Source organism: Mesocricetus auratus, unplaced genomic scaffold, assembly GCF_017639785.1.
Source record: "Mesocricetus auratus isolate SY011 unplaced genomic scaffold, BCM_Maur_2.0 Super-Scaffold_100042, whole genome shotgun sequence".
Lineage (NCBI taxonomy): Eukaryota > Metazoa > Chordata > Mammalia > Rodentia > Cricetidae > Mesocricetus > Mesocricetus auratus.
This window is the reverse complement of record NW_024429219.1, coordinates 8,960,838-8,978,667: the sequence shown is the minus strand read 5'-3', so window position 1 is coordinate 8,978,667 and position 17,830 is coordinate 8,960,838. Positions and strand designations below refer to the sequence as shown.

The 17,830-nt window shown below is 40.6% G+C and overlaps 1 pseudogene; it reads right to left on the bottom strand.

The window, feature by feature from the left end:
- Positions 1-456: 456 nt before the first annotated feature.
- On the bottom strand, positions 457-1,378 carry LOC101841110 (annotated as a pseudogene).
- Positions 1,379-17,830: the final 16,452 nt, after the last annotated feature.

Sequence of the window (17,830 nt, the reverse complement as noted above, 5' to 3'; positions counted from 1 at the left end):
AAAAATTAAGTCCTGAATAACTGGCTCCATTATGCCCACCTTCTCCACCCTAAAATGGCTAGGATGGGAACAGGGCATGGAGATCTGTCTTAAAAAGTCCCTTTCATACAGGTGTGTACATGCTTCTCAGCAGTTAGGATTAGGACACCAAGATTCAATGCTCAGGAAGTCACAACTTCATCTGTGGACTCGATACAAATTTACAAAGGGCCGGCACATTCCCAGCTCTGGCTTGTAGCCTGACATCTCTGGAGCAGCCCCTCCCCAATCCACATCTACAGCTAAAAGGACCCTTTTAGGAATGAGATTTCTGCTGTACCTCTGAAATGGTAAATACCTTAAGGCCGAGTCATCCTTAGCCTAGACATCTACCGTGGTATTTATCAATTCCCAAATCCCCAACGTACAACATTAAAAGGTACACTAAATTCTGAAGGTAGCTATACTGCAAAATAGTTTAAAATTAATAATTGTACAATATTCATTTATGCTTGAAATTCCAGTCCTAGACCAACCTTGTGGCCACCCGCATTGCCATTCTTGCCATCCAGCAGAGCCGACAGCGTCAGTTTGATACCTGGCTTTAGGGTCTGAGTACTAAACCGATCAGGCTAGAGTTGTTCACTTTGGCCGAAAAGCAGGCATCAGTGTCGACCTGATACTTGGCTGCTATTCCAAAGCGAGTGTCACTGTTTCCTGCTGTCCGGGCAAGATTGACAGCAGTCTCCAATTTCTTGGCCACCTTTTGGTAAATGGAGCCACCAAACTCTGTCCCATCATTCACATTAGTATGAAGCTGGAACTCATCTGTCTTGCAGCCAACTGCAAAGTTTCTCTGGGTCACTCGGGACTTGGAGGTCTCAAAATTCATCTGGTAGCCAGCCAGCCCTCATAGCCAAGCACCAGAGCACCCCGGATCGAGGGCCCAGCGATGCCAAAGTCCACATCACAGCCCAGGTTGATATGCTCCCTCTTGTACCCTGTCTTGATTTTAGCATTTTTCCCCGTGTTAGGCAAGAAGGAGGAGTCAAAGGTCAGCTTCAGTCCACCGGCAAGCTGGTCTTCCACGGTGATCTCGGTACCCAGGGTGTTGTCTGTGTTCCACTTCTCTGTAAATGTCAGCCCATACTCGGTCCATCTGTACTTGGTTTCCAGGCTGCCATTCACTTTGGTGGTCTCTGTGTTGGCAATGCCTGAGCTGGTAAATTCCAATCCATTCTCGGACTTCGTTTTCAAATCAAGTTTTATTAAGCCAAAGCCGTAGCCCTTGGTGAAAACATCCCTGGCAGACTTGCCAAGATCAGCATATGTGGGAGGCACAGCCATCTTCTCGGAGGCGGTGACAGGAGGAGCAGTGGCAGCTACTGCGGGGGGCTGCGGTGAGGAGGCTGGGAGCGCAGGGAGTGGGCCAAGGGCCAAAGCTTTTCTTCTCCTGCAGAAACAAAAGCTAAACTCCTTCCCCAACGTAATACATATCCTGGTTTCCATACTGAGGTCATTACATCCTTGAAATACACCAGCTAATTTAGTTCAAAAGTTTTTTCTATATTCCAGTGTCTTTCTGCAGCTGTTGGTCCTTTCACAGGGGCATTAAGAAAGTTTAATGTTAATAAAGCATTATGTAATCTGTGCTTGGGGGGTCTTTGTTCCCCCTGGCTGTTTATGGAGCATTTCTTTTAAAGTGTGGTTAGATCTCTCAACCACTGATTGTCCTGTGGGATTTTGTGGTATACCACTTATGTGCTTTATGTTATAATATTTGAAAAACTGTTTCAATTTGCTGGAGACATATGCTGGTGCATTGTCAATTTTTATCTGTACAGGCATACCCATAATAGCCGTCACCTCTAAGGGGTGTGTGATAACAGTCTTTTCAGTGTTAAGAGCAGTGGCCCATTGAAACCCTGAAAACATGTCCATGGTATGGTGCAAACTTACAAATCCTGGAAAGTGAAACACATCCATTTGTCAAATTTCATTTCTGTGAATACCTTTGGTATTACTGCCTGCTGGTAATAGAGTTTGATTATAGAATGAACAGGTGGGGCAGTGTCTTTTTACTTCCTTGACTTGTTGCCAAGTGATGAAAAAATCCTTTGTTAAGCCTTTGCTATTATTAACCTGGTGTTTTTTATGAAATTCTGAAGCTTCTAGCACACTTCCTATTAGTAAACGGTCAGTCTCATCATTACCTTGTGCTGGAGGACCTGGCAGACTTGTATGGGATCTGATGTGTGTAATATATATAGGATGAGTTCTATTCATGATAGTTTCCTGTAATTGTATAAGCAATGAGGTTAATTACGTATCATCAGGAATAAATTCAGCGGTTTCAATATGTAAAACAACTCTCTCTGCATATTGAGAGTCAGTATCTATATTGAGAAGCTCTATAAAATCCATAAGCAACCATGAGAATGGTATATAACTTTGCCTTTTGTACAGAGTTGTAAGGGCTTTGAACTACTTTACTTACATGTCCTAATTTATAACCTGCTTTTCCTGACATGTATGCATCAGTGTAGAATGTACGAACTCCAGAGATTGGCATTTTTCTTCCAATATGTGGAAGGATCCAAATTGTTTTCTTTACAAATTTGATTTGTTCCCAAAAATGTACTGCAGGCCCTTTGCCAATATTCATTATCCTTTCATAAGGAGGAAATTTCTTCATTAGTTAAAGGTGTTATAAATTTGTTGGGTCCCTTCCAGTTAGTTGACTAAGCTTTAACTTACCTTTTAAAATCAAATCAGAGATCTTTTCTATATATGTCCACAGTTTTTATTCTGTTTATGTAGCAGAAAAAGCCATTCTATTATGATATCTTCCCTCTGCATCAAAATCCCTGAGGAGTATTCTCTAAATGGTAAAATAACCAGAATACAGTCTAGTATTGGATCCACACAGTCCACATGTGCTTCTAGTATTCTCTTTTCCACCCATTCTAATTCTTTTTCAGCCTCAGCTGATAATATTCATGAGCTATGTAAATCCTTGTCTCCTTTTAGGCCCATCTTTAGGTGTTTTAAATCATGTCCTTCTACTCCAATAATTGTCTGTAGTTGAGAAATCTCTCCTAGTAGTTTTTAAAGGTCCTTAAGAGTCTTAAGAGTCTAGTTGCATTCTCTCCTGATCTGTACTTTTTGTGACCTAATTTTTTGTAGATCTATTGTATAACCTAAATAATTAATAGAATCTCCTCTTTGTATTTTTTCAGGGGCAATCTGTAATCCCCAGTGAGGTAAAATTTCCTTTACTGCCTCAAACATCTTTTCCAATGTTCCTTCTTTCGAATCAGCCAAGAGTGTATCATCCATATAATGGTAAATTATGCATTGTGCAAATTGTTTACAAATTGGTTCCAAAGGTTTTTGCACAAAATACTGGCACAGAGTAGGATTGTTTAACATTCCCTGTGTCAAAACCTTCCATTGAAATGTCATAACTGGTTGAAAATTGTTATAGGATCCGTACTACGAAGGCAAAATTTTCCTATCTTTTAATTGTGAAGGTATAGTGAATAAGCAATCTTATAGATCAATGACTATAATAGGCCATCCTTTAGGTATTAGAGAAGGCAATGGCTTTCCAGGCTGTAGAGGGCCCATTGGCTGAATTACATTATTGATGGCAATCAGATCTGTGAGCATCCCCCATTTACCAGATTTCTTTTTAATAATAAATGCAGGGGAATTCCATGGACTGGAAGATTTTTCAATATACCCAGCATTTAGCTGTTCCTGAACCAACTTTTCTGAAGCTTCTAGCTTCTCAGAAGTAATAGGCCATTGCCCTACCCAGACAGGTTCATCTGCCAGCCATTTTAAGAGTAGACCTTTGGTTCCTCTGTAGGTTTGGCACTTGTATTCTGTTTCTGTAAAGCCAGTATGGGCGGCATTTGCTTTCCGTAGTGCCTTACAATATGTTTTTCTACCACCAAGAGCTAGTTTCTGATTCATATTTGATATAGGAGGAATGTTAATCTGGGTATTCCATTGCTGTAATAGATCACAACCCCAGAGGTTTATAGCAATGTCTGTGACATATGGCTTCAGTCTTTCTCTTTTTCCATCTGGTCCTATGCAGTCAACCCATCTGGTTCTTTGTTGTACTTGAGATAGGGTTCCAGTCTCTAAAAATTGTACATTTACCTCTTGTAGGGGCCATCTGGAGGGCCAAGATTTCTGACTTTTGAGGTGACATCATCTACAGTGTCTGATAATCACCTTATTTACCCTAACTGCTAATTTGGGTATAGAAGTTTGCCAAAACATACATTTTTTTTCTTTCCTCCAGTTACGTTTACTTTGTCCTCAGTAGCTAATCTACCCTCCAGAGCTATATAATTCTTTATAATAGGCAGTGGATCTCCTAATTGTCCTGGGAGAGAATGTCTTCCACAGTGATAGCGATCATCTGGACCACTTTTGACAAGGATATTTCCAAATTTAAAGGTTTTCCTTGTCTGTCTGTGGTTGATCTACATTCATTGGTCAAGTGTCAGCTTTTACCACATCTCCTACATAATCAAGAAGGCTGAGGCCTTCTGTTTGAGTCATTCCTTGGAGAAGCATTATTTACAGGAATGCTTTGCCTACAATTTCTTCTTAGATGTCCTATTCTACCACAGTTAAAACACCTGGTATTATGACATCTTTTTAAACCTCTGTCTCTCCTACCCAAGTTTCTATATCCTCATGGTTAAGGCATGCCTCTTCAAACTCTTAGAAATTGCTTCTCCTACCCAAATTTCTGTATCTTGATCTTTATATTCAAGGTTAGCTGTATATAAGAACCATTCCTCCAATGGTTCTTTTGCATTGTAGATTTGCATTCTCATAAGCTAGAGATTCTATAAGTATTTGCTTAGAATTTGAATCAGTTACCTGTAATTCTACTGCTCTGGACAATCTTTCTAAAAATTCAGTGAACCTTTCTCTTGAACCCTGAGCCACTTTGGTATAGGGTTGTGTTTTCTCTCCTGGTTCATGAACCTTATCCAAAGCATCAGAGGTGCTGTACAGCATAAACACAAGAAGTGTTCATCATACACAGCCTGAGCCTGTGAATCAGAATAAGCACCCTCACCAAGAATCTTATCTTGGGAAGTTTCACAACCTTTCATTAAGCCTTGAAGCTCAAGGGCTTTTGTTTCTTTCCTCCATAAAGCTTTCCATTGTATTTTAGATGAATTTTCGAGCAGAGCTGAGGCCAATTGGCTCCAATCCTTAGGAATCACTCTATTCACAGTTGCCCATGAGCTTAGGAGCTCCCTGACATATGGCAAATGAAGACCATGAGATACAATGGCTTCTTTTGTCCCTTTCAGGTCCTACATCTGTATCAGTTCCCACTGATAAGCAATGAAGACATTTGGGTGTTTTTTCATTGCTGTTTTTTCAGTCATAAATACTGGGAAAACCAAAGAAGAGGGCATAACAACATTAGGGAGGTCTTCCCAGAATCTTAGAGGTGTAGGTAAACCTCTTTCATGACCTGTTGCTATTATCTCTGTTTCTGATGTATCAGATTGGAGATCATCTAAGACCTGCAATCTATTACCATTGTTTCCCTGAGCACTTGAAGTTCTTGGGTCAAATCAATATCCAAGGACTTCGTAGAATCTGTCAGTTTCTTGGATTCATCATTTATATGTGATTCCAAACATTTAAGGTCCTCATCCTTAGATATTATCTGAATGGCATGTAAGTTGCCTTCTAGGAACAGTGTTCTATCTGATAGCTGGTCATTATCCTCAGACATGGAATGAATTTTTTGTGTAAGTTTTCCAATCTGAAGTTTCAGTCTTTGAGTTTTAGTAATTGAGTCATTAGACATGGAACGAGTTGTTTCTGCTAGCCTGGTAATGTCATTCTGAATTGATTCTATTTTGGTCATTAGGGCAACAGTCATGGAACCAATCCTGTCCGCTAGGTGGCCATTGTTACTTTCTAAGGTGCTCAACCTGTCTGTCCCCATTGTCCTCAAGATTCTGAATTCCTGTCTTTAATTTATCAATAGTCTGCACAATTTCCCTGTGTTCTGCCCTATTATCAAGCCCTCTCTTCCAGGATATTACATGGATTATGAAGCTAATTGTTAGCATTAGATACAGATATATTTTTGGCAGGTTATAATCCTCTTTCAGGATGTCATCTCTATAAGAGACAATGAGATCCCTAACGTTCTGCATCGTAAGATTATCTGTCATTGGTATACTGTAGTTAATCTTATTACCAGCTTGAACTACTGGAATGCAAAGCTTACCTCCAGCGATCTCAGGCTGCGTGTGGATTTTCACTTGCAGTAACTATGTTTGGCCAGCAGGTGGTACAGGTTACTGTCACACAGTTCCATTACGGTGCTTGGCATGTTCCCAATGGAATCTGAAAAAATTCTAAGTAGCTTTTACAGATATTTACCGAGCAGGATTTTTTTTTAAGAGTGAAAAGAGCCCCACGCAGATTGTGGGGACCTGTGGGGAGAAAGGCATACATCAGCAGGTGACCAGAGCTCTTGTCACAGCAAGAGTTAGCCACCTGACACCTTGGTGGAACACAAGAGAGGGACAGAAGCCAAGCTGAGAAGCAGAAGGTGGGACGTACACGTGGAAGCCATTGATTTTCTGGAGGGCAGGAGCATTCTCTGGGAACACTATTTGCAGCACGGGGCACTGGCGGTCTCTGGCAGTGGTGTCTGGCATGTGCATGAGCAATGGAGAGAGACCATGCCAGTTGGATCACTGCGGGCCCCTGGGAACGCTGCACATGGCACAGGCGATGTGCTCAGCTTAGGGAGGGCGGGAGGGTGGTACCCAGTAGCAGCCAGAGAACAAAGGAGATGGTGCCCCGTTCAGTGGATAAAAAGCTGTGCGGAGCAGGAGAACAGGACTGAGTTGGGAAACCCCGGTAACTCTGCAGGGACTCCAGGAGCTTGGGGGGAGGAGTTGGCGGTGTTCATGGGCAGGTTAAACAGCTGTTTTGGGGATGCCACCAAGGCACATGGGGCGGGAGGGGCAGGGAAGCTGGGTAAACTCACTTTCCTGACACCAGATATCGGGGAATATTAAGCTACACATGATAGGTTGTCATATGATATTTATTTAGGGAGAAGTTACTTACATGAGAACCTGAGAACCAAAGGTCCACTCGTTGCTCTCCAAGACCTGACAAGAACCCCAAGAGGTTCTCCTTTCCCCCAGCTGTTTATCTCCTGTCCCTACTATGCACCTGTGACCACGCCCAGATGGGCGTGGTCAGCGGTACAGGTGCCTAAGATCTCTCCCTACACCGACATACAGCTCAACATTTATCTTGAAACTTCTCATAGATTAGAGACCTTTCAGACATAATCATTTACACAGGCAGTGTTTTTTTATAATTGCCAGAAAAGCAGATTACTGGTTTCACTTCTTCTATTTTAGAGCCCAGTCCACTTAACTAACCATCCAATTCTTTATTTTCTAGTTACATAAAGTCAATTGTTTACAGCTTCCTTTTAGCTGTGTTATACACTGAAACCCGAGAACACATTTCCCAATGTCTAAAAGAACTTGAGCTCCCAGAACTGGATTGTTATCCTTAATAATTAGCCTAAACTGTAGTCTCTATGGCTCCTAAAGAGAAACTCCTAAGTCCTAGCTGTGTGGTGCTTCCTTGTTCTTAGTTTTTATCCTCTGATCCCGTATATCATCAAGGACAGGAACAGCAGTATATCCTACAGTTACCAATGTTAATTTTCCCACTAAACTAACCTCTGTCATAATCCCTTACTATATCTGAAGGTCAGGCTGTAATTGTATCACTAGACCCAAGATAAATGACAAATGGGTGTTTATTGGGACAAATACACAAAAATACACAGAATCGCCAGAGCCTTTCCCTGCTCTTTCTACCAGATCTGCTGACCCAACAGAATAGAGCATGCAAAGGAAAGCCATGCACACCTCAAGCTCCTCTCTTTCCACTTCTATCCACCTGAAGACCCACCCAAAGGTGTGTATGACGGCCGTTTCAGGTACGCACACCAGATACCTACAATTAGTCTGAAGAAGAAGGTTTTAATCATGATGCAAAAACTATATACAATGATAACAGATGTCAAGTATACTCCAAGAAGAGGAAAGGTAAACATACACAAATTAAAACCTACTGTCAGCAAGAGCAGCATTAAGCCATAGATATATACTACATGTCCAGTATACATGTCGAGTACCAGGGTAAAGGCATGACAGAGATTACTCTGATAGCAGTCCTAATCTGGAAAATCTAAATCTTGTCTATCTAAGATAAGAGAGGATATTGCTATGACTGTGTAGTCTTCAACCTCATCACAGACCTGAGAAGGAAAATAACAACACTAGGGTAGGCAGGAAGTGCAAGCATGAGACTTCCAAAGTTGCAAGTGAAAACAGAAACAGCAGACTCCTTGGACAGTCACCCAAGGTCTCACTGCAATGTCAGGGCAACCAGCTTCGGCTAAGGCCTAAAGTATCAGATGGACAGTCTCAGAAGCAGGGAAATTGAAAAACTGTCTTACTCTGATTTGGTAAGGTTCCGCAGTCTTTAAGTTTATCTCCCGCAAGCTCAGTTAGGACAGCATGTCCAAGGTCAGCGGTCAAGGTGGGGGCAGTTCTTTACCCAAGAAGCCTGTAGCCAAGGAGATAATGAACTCCAGATGGAGTGTCATCAGTGCCCAACATACTCTCTCGGGAATAAGCAAATGTATCTCATATCAATGGAGTACTCATATTAAAACACTTAAATGTCGTATTCTGCAGGTCTTTGAAATGTTTGAAGATCAAATATCTAAGTCTGACTAACCTCATAGGTATAAAAACCATAGGTAACTATAATCTGTAATTCTCAGAAATATAGTTGCTTAAAGGTTGAAGCTTCCCAACATAATTTAGCATTTTGAACAATGACTTCAAAAAATGTGACCACACACACACTTGACTAGAGGAAGAACTGTAAAGTGAAATATGATAAAATGTCCTAAATTGTATCAATATGCAAAATAAATACATAAAGATAGTTTTATATTTGCATGCAAAACATCGTAAATGGAAAGAAGACCCTACTTAGTCAACATAAAAGAATATAACAATTTATCTATAGCTAATAGTTACTAAAACTAGTTCACAAGAAGATATGTTAATCTACCTATATCCCATCCTAACCATATCCTTCCCATCAATACCCCTAAACTTCTATAAGAGATACCTGAGTCTAACCATCACCTTCCACACCCATCCCTACAACTTAAAACCAACCCTACGTAGGTGATAATTATCCCTTTTTCAGCAATGAGAGAAAAAAAAAACAAAATACCCTATGCCAACTGTAGGGAAAAGGGGTGTTGCTTTCCTTAGAGTTACTTCTTGTTGAAATGGGGTGACAGTGACTCCATGGGATACTGTAGGAAAAAAATTAAGGCACATAAAATCTCAAGGACTAACTGTAACATTTGTAGCTAGTATCTAAGTGGCAGGAGATGCTTGACTGAAGTTCTTATCTCAAGCTCTGGTCAGAGTGTTATAAGCAGGTGCACCATTTCAGCTAGTTAATCTGGAGTTGTATATAGCAGCATTAGTTCTAAACAGGTCTTAGAGTGGCATTTACTAGTTCAGAGACAACAAGTTGAATCAATGAAGTGGGGCCCCATATTCTTTCCGGAGACTTCAAAGATTGCTTTTAGGAAATGTTATTTTTGATTGTGAAAGACTTAAACATGACTATCAACACAGAATGTTCAACTTGTATAGGTATACATACTGGGAAAGGTAACAATAAGGCTGAGAATACGCATGAGGGAAATTAGAGTTTTAGAGATATAACAGAGTTTAGATAAATGATAGTCCCTAGATTTTGTTTTCTTCTGTCTTACACCAACTTACTTCTTGACATGAAACAGAAACCCTGAATTTTACTTTAACAACATGCTTGAATTTAGAGAAGGAAAGCCAAATCCAACTCCAAAGCCACCACTGATTTTACATGAATTGGGATTAGCAGAGTACTACAAAGACAGAAGATAAAGACTCTGTATAGAAAGCTTTCAACAAGAATAGATATTGGTACCCATAAGTCAGATTCTTCTTTGTTTGATGGTTCTTCCTGGATAGTCCTTTCTTCTTTAAATATCTACACATTCAATGTCTTTTGACTTCTTGAAGCTGGGTATTTTCTGTTTTCCTGTAATGACAAGAACAGAACACTCCCCCTACCTTTGTGAGGTCTCCATACAAATCTTGGGGTATACCCTGGTGGATGGCCTATCATCTCTATTCATCAAGAGATTTCTCCTGTTCAAATCAGATCTTGATGGTATCCAAAGCTTTTTTCTCCTATAGAAACAAAGGTGAAACCCCTACCCCAATGTAACACATATTCTTGTTTCCATACTGGGGTCAATGCATCCTTGAAATACACTGGCTGATTTAGCTCAGAAATTTTTTCTATTGTCCAATGTCTTTCTGTGGATATTTTCCCTTTTTCATTAGCATTAAGAAAGTTTAAGGTTAGTAAAGCATTGTGTAATCTGTTTTGGGGGGCCTTGGTTCCCCCTGCCTGCTTATGGAGTATTTCCTTTAAAGTGTGATTATATCTCTCAACAATTGCTTGTCCTGTAGGATTGTGTGGTATATCAATAACATGCTTTATGTTATAATATTTAAAAAACTGTTTCAATTTTCTGGGTACATATGCTGGACCATTGTCAGTTTTTATTTGTACAAGTATACCCATAATAACCATTGCCTCTAATAGGTGTGTAATAACAGAATCCGCCCTTTCAGAGCTCAGAGCAGTGACCCATTGAATCCCTGAAAATGTGTCTATTGTGTGGTACATATATTTTTATCTTCCAAATTCTGCAAAGTGAAACACATCCATTTGCCAAATTTCATTTCTGTGTATACCTTTAGGGTTACTGCCTGCTGGTAAAGGAGGTTGGTTATAGAAGAAACAAGTGAGACATTTTTTTACTATTTCTTTAACATGTTGCCAAGGGATGGAAAAATCCTTTTTTAAACCCTTGCTATTCACGTGGTGTTTTTATGAAATTCTGAGGCCTCCAGTACACTTCTTATTAATAAATGATCAATCACATCATTACCTTGTGCTAGAAGACCTGGCAGACCCATATGGAATTTGATGTGTGTTATACATATAGGATGAGTCCTATTCCTGATTATTTCTTCTAATTGTAAAAACAATGAAGTTAAATCTGTGTCATCAGGAATAAATTCAGCAGTTTCAATGTGTAAGACAACTCTCTCTGCATATTGAGAGTCTGTAACTATATAGAGGGGTTCTGTAAAATCTGTAAGTACGATGAGAATGGCATACAATTCTGCCTTTTGTACAGAGTTATAAGGGCTTTGAGCCACTTTACTTTTTTCCTGATTTATATCCTGCCTTACCTGATTTGTTTGCATCAGTGTAGAATGTAAGAACTCTAGAGATTGGTGTTGTCCTTACAATGTATGGGAGGATCCCAATGGTTTTCTCTATGACTTTTATTCTCTCAATTGGGAAAATTGTTGCTAATTGTTCCCAAAAAGTTACTGCAAGCCCTTTGCCAATATTCATTATCTTTCCATAAGGAGGAAATTTCCTTATTAGTTAAAAGTACTATGATTTCTGCTGGGTTTTCTGGGCCTTTGAGCTGAGATTCTTCTGCAATTCCTATTATTCTTGATTCCCTGGATGGTTTTTTTTTTGGTTTTACGAGACAGGGTTTCTCTGTTTTGGAGGCTGTCAGTCCAGCCTGGCCTCGAACTCACAGAGATCCACCTGCCTCTGCCTCCCGAGTGCTGGGATTAAAGGCGTGCGCCACCAACGCCCGGCTCCCTGGATGTTTTATACCAGTAATATTTTAGATTTAACATTTTCTTTGACAGATGTACCTGTTGCTTCTATGGTATCTTTAATGCCTGAGATTCTCTCTTCCAACTCTTGTGATGTAGTTCCAAGTCACTTACCTAGACTTTTCGTTTTCAGAATTCCCTCACTTTGTGTTTTCTCCTTTGCTTCTATTTCCATTTTCAGGTTTTGAAGGGTTTTATTCATTTCCTTCAACTGTTGGTTTATTTTTGTGACTTGATTTAAGAGGTTTATTCATTTCCTCCAGTTGTTTTGTTTATACATATCCCTGGCTCTCTTTGAGAGCTTTTTCTATACCCTTTTTACAAACCTCTATCATTTTCATAAAGTTACCTTTCAGCACATTTTCTTATGCTCCAGTTGTGTTGGGATTTTCAGGAGTTACTGCATTAGGATAGCTGGACTCTGGTGATACCACATTTCCTTGGCTATTGTTGGTTGTATTCTTACACTAGCATCTAGGCATCTGGGTGTGGGATAAATATGGATTAGAGTTGCGACTTCAGAGTTTGTCCTTGTTAGATGGGTGTTCTGTTCTTTGATTTCTGTTTCCTCATTGAACTTTGGTTGTTTTGGCCTGAATTTCTGGAAGTTGGTCCAGCAGGGGATCTCTGTCCAAGTTGGGGGCTGGACTTTAGGTGGCTAGCATGGCCTTTGTTCCATCAGTGGGTCCCACCAGAGTTGGGGATTAGGATACAGTGATAAGTTGTGGAGGGGGATTGGGGATAGTGTGTGTGATTTGGCACTGAGCAGTGGATGTGGTTCATGGGAGTCACCTTTCTGGAGTTCTGGAGGCTGGTATGTGTGTGGTTTCTAGTCCACAAGGGGGTTGAGGGCTGAGTTGAGGGCTGGAGTTTGATGGCTGGCATAACCTCTTATCTACCAGTGAGTCTCTGCCTGAGTCTGCTTATCTGTCCTGACTGGTGTGGCCTGCACCTGTTCTTCTGACTGGATGGTTTTGCAGCTGTTCTTCTGAGTGATGTGACCTGCACCCGTTGTTCTGACTGGCACAGCCTGCACCTGAGCAGAGTGTATCTGCCTAGTGTGGTGGTGGGGTACTGGCAGCTGAGGTGGGCAATGCCATGGGAAGGGGTGATAGTGGGTTGAGACTTTGGGTTGTGAACCGAGGGTGTTGGAAAGTCCTGAGGACAGATAGCATATTCCCTTTTATTGGTTTCTTGTGGAGTGTCTTGAGCTGTTTGCATATTCTGGCTATGTGTTATCATTCAAATGTTTTCCAAGATTCTCTCCCATAGTTAGATTGTCTCTTCAGTAGAATTAACATTTCTATGGATGTATAGAATTCTTAAAAACTTTTATGAAGTCTCATTTTCCAATTTTTAGCCTTAATTCCAGAGCGATTTGAATTCTTCTGGTATGTTTTACTTTCATTTTCATTTAATTCTAGGAATGTTTGTTTTCCTATTGAAGAAATTATTATCCTATTCATTATTCTGTGCAGAGCTGTTTAGTAAGCATGAATTTGCCTGCTTTCTCTAGTTGTTCTTACCATTGGTTTCAAACTTTATTAGGTTCTGGTCATGTAGAATATGAGCAATTACTTCATTTTCCTCTCACTGAGATTTGCTTTGTGTCATAATATAAGTTCTACTTCAGAGAAGGCAGAGATTGTATATTCCACAGTGATTGAGTAAATGTTCTCTAGATACCAGTTGTATCCATTTTATCTAGGTTGTCATCTAACCATGGTGTTTTTGTATTTCTTATTGATCTAGAAGGCTTATCTATTGTTCTGTGTGGAACATTAAAATCACCCACTATTACAGCATTGGGGTTAATCTGAGGCTTTGTATATATATGTATGTATGTATGTATGTATGTATGTATGTATGTATATGTATATGTATTGTTTCTATGAAATTAGGGCCACATGGATTTGGAGCGTATAAAATTAGAATTGCAATTGTCTATTGATGGATTATTGCCTTAACCAAGTAGAAGTGCCCTTCTTTACCTCTTCTGAGTAGTTTTCCTTTAAAGCCTACTTTGTTAGAACAGGCACTGCAGTTTTGTTTCCTAGCGCCATTTTCTCTGAAATAGTTTTCCACCTCCCTCATTGAAGATACTTGTCTGTTTTTGATGCTGAGGTGTGATTCCTGTGATTCTCAAAGGCAGCAAGGGAACCTGTTTCTCTTTTAAAAGTTAGTCACTTGCATGTGTGATGCACGTATGAATGTGTACACCCGCATGTCACATGTGCATGTGGAGATCAAAAGGCATCTTTCCAGGGCTGGTTCTCACCTTCCATCTTGAGGCAGGCTGTTTCTTGTTGCTCTTCCCATTGCTGTGGTCTTCTGGGTGATTCTCCCATTTCACAGTAGCCTTGTCACCATTGCAGACGTATACTGTTGCATCTGACTTTTTTTTTCTTTCTCCTCCCGCACTCCCTTTCCACCCTCCCTCCCACCCTATTGCCAAATCCTTCCACATCGGGGATATCTAGAGTCTATCATTTTACTCTTGGTAGGGTCAAGGCACTCCCCTAAGAGTCCAGGCTGAGAGAGCATCTCTCTTTGTGCTATAGGCACATGAAGACAGATTGTATACCAGGGATAGACACTGATCCACAGCTCAGGGCCCCATAGGTTGCCCAGGCCTTCTCACTGACACTCACATTTGGGGGGTCCAGATCAGTCCCATTCTGGCCTCCCCACTGTCGGTCTGGGGTCCAAGAGCACTCCCCTGTTCAGATCAGCTGTCTCTGCTGGTTTTGCCAGCCCATTCTTTGCCAATTTGCTCATCACTCCTCTCTCTCTGTCACTGGGTTCCTTGGGTTCAGTTCAGTGCTTAGTTGTGTGTTTGCCTCTGCTTCCATCAGTCACAGGATGAAGGCTGCCGGATGGTTATAGACATCAAGTTCATTATCAGGAATGGGCATTCGAGGTGGTCCTTCCACTATTGCTTAGCTTGCCAATTGATGTTATACCTTTAGATCACTCGAGGTCACTCTGGTGCCTGATCTGTCTTCGATCCTATGATTCCCTCTTCCCCCTATTTTACCCCCACCCCCTCAACTTCCTGTTCCCCCATGACCAACTCCCTTCCTCTTTACCCCCTCTATTCTTCCCAGGTCCCACTACCCCCCTCGCCGTGTTCCCCATCCATTCAGAGGATCTTGTCTCCATCCTCTTCTCTTGGGTACTATGCATATATGCATATCTTTTAGGTTCTTTCCTGTTTCCCAGACTCTCTATCTGTGGAAGTGCAGACTGGCACTATCCTGATCCATATTTAAAATCCATATATGAGTGAGTACATACCATGTTTGTCTTTTTGCGACTGGGTTACCTCACTCAGGATGGTTTCTTCCAGTGCTATCCATTTCCCTGCGAATTTCAAGATTCCATTGTTTTTTTCTGCTGAGTAATACTCCATTGTGTAAATGTACGACATTTTCTCTATCGACTCTTCAGTTGAGGGGCATCTAGGTTGCTTCCAGGTTCTGGCTATTACAAACAATGCTGCTATGAACATAGTGGAGCAGATGCCCTTGTTGTATGAACCTGCCTCATTTGGATAAATGCCTAAGAGTGGAATTGCTGGGTCTAGTGGTAGATTAATTCCCATTTTCCTGAGGAATCTCCATACTGATTTCCAAAGAGGCTGTATGAGTCGGCATTCCCACCAGCAGTGGAGGAGTGTTCCTCTCTCTCTCCACATCCTCTCCAGCATAAATTGTCTTCGGTGTTTTTGATTCTAGCCATTCTGACAGGAGTAAGATGGTATCTCAGAGTTGTTTTGATTTGCATTTCCCTGATGGCTAAGGATGCTGAGCACTTTCTTAAGTGTCTCTTGGCCATTTTAGCCTCCTCTACTGAGAATTCTCTATTTAGCTCTGTACCCCACCTTTCAAGTGGATCCTTTGGTGTTTTGGAGACTTGTTTCTTGAGTTCTTTGTAAATTTTGGAGATTAGCCCTCTGTCAGATGTAGGGTTAGTGAATATCTTTTCCCATTCTGTGGCCTGCCTTTTTGTCTTTTTGATTGTGTCCTTTGCCTTACAGAAGCTTTTTAGTTTCAGAAGGTCCCATTTGTTAATTGTTGATCTCAGTGCCTGTGCCACTGGTGTTATGTTTAGGAAGTGGTCTCCTGTACCAACTCGTTGAAGAGTATCTCCCACTTTCTCTTCTAAAAGTTTCAGTGTGGCTGGATGTATGCTGAGATCTTTGATCCATTTGGACTTAAGTTTTGTACAAGGTGATAAACATGGATCTATCTGCAGTCTTCTGCATACCATTACCCAGTTATGCCAGCACCATTTGTTGAAGATGCTTTCTTTTTTCCACTGTACAGTTTTAGCTTCTTTGTCAAAAATCAGGTGTTCATAGGTGTGTGGGTTAAAATTAGGGCTTTCGATTCGGTTCCATTGGTCTACCTGCCTATTTTTGTGCCAATACCAAGCTGTTTTCAGGACTATAGCTCTATAATAGAGCTTGAAGTCAGGTATGGTGATGCCTCCTGAAGTTCCTTTATTGTATAGGGATGTTTTGGCTATCCTGGGCCTTTTGTTTTTCCATATAAAGTTGATTAATGTTCTTTCCAGGTCCTTGAAGAATTGTGATGGAATTTTGATAGGGATTGCATTGAATCTATAGACTGCTTTTGGCAAGATTGCCATTTTTATTATGTTGATCCTACCAATCCAAGAGCATGGGAGATCTTTCCATTTTCTGGTATCTTCTTTGGTTTCTTTCTTCAAAGACACAAAGTTCTTGATATACAGGTCTTTCACTTCCTTGGTTAACATTATCCCCAGATATTTGATGCTGTTTTTGACTATTGTAAAAGGTGATGTTTCTCTGATTTCTTTCTCAGTCACTTCATCATCTGTATATAATAGGGCCACTGATTTTTTGAGTTTACCTTGTATCCTGCCACATTGCTGAAGGTGTTTATCAGCTCTAGGAGTAACCTTGCGGAGTTTTTGGGTCACTTATGTAAACTATCATATCATCTGCAAATAATGAAAGTTTGACTTCTTCTTTTCCTATTTGTATCCCCTTTATCTCCTTTTGTTGTCTTATTGCTGTAGCTAGAACTTCAAGTACAATATTGAAGAGATATGGAGAGAGTGGACAGCCTTGTCTTGTTCCTGATTTTAGAGGAATTGCTTTGAGTTTCTCTCCATTTAGTTTGATGTTAGCTGTTGGTTTACTGTATATTGCTTTTATTATATTCAGGTACGTTCCTGTTATCCCTGATCTCTCTAGGACCTTTATCATGAAGGGGTGCTGGATTTTGTCAAAGGCTTTTTCAGCATCTAGTGAGATGATCATGTGGTTTTTCTTTCGCAGATTGTTAATATGGTGGATTACATTGATAGATTTTCTAATGTTGAACCATCCCTGCATTCCTGGAATGAAGCCTACTTGATCATGGTGGATGATTTTTCTGATGTGTTCTTGAATCCAGTTTGCAAGTATTTTATTGAGTATTTTTGCATCAATGTTCATGAGGGAAATTGGTCTATAGTTCTCTTTCTTAGTTGTGTCTTTGTGTGGCTTGGGTATCAAGGTAATTGTAGCCTCGTAGGAAGAGTTTGGCAGTGAGCCTCCTGCTTCTATAGTGTGGAATACTTTGACGAGTATTGGAATGAGCTCTTCTTTGAATTTCTGGTAGAATTCTGCACTGAAGCCATCTGGGCCTGGGCTTTTTTTGTTTGGGAGACTTTTGATGACTGCTTCCATTTCATTAGGGGTTATAGGTCTGTTTAGATTATTTATCTGTTCTTGATTTAGTTTTGGCAAGTGATATCTATCCAGGAAATTGTCCATTTCCTTTAAATTTTCAAATTTTGTGGAGTACAGATTTTCAAAGTATGCCCTGATGATTCTCTTGATTTCCTCAGAGTCCGTTGTTATGTCCCCTTTCTCATCCCTGATTTTGTTAATTAGCATGTTCTCTCTCTGTCTTTTGGTTAGT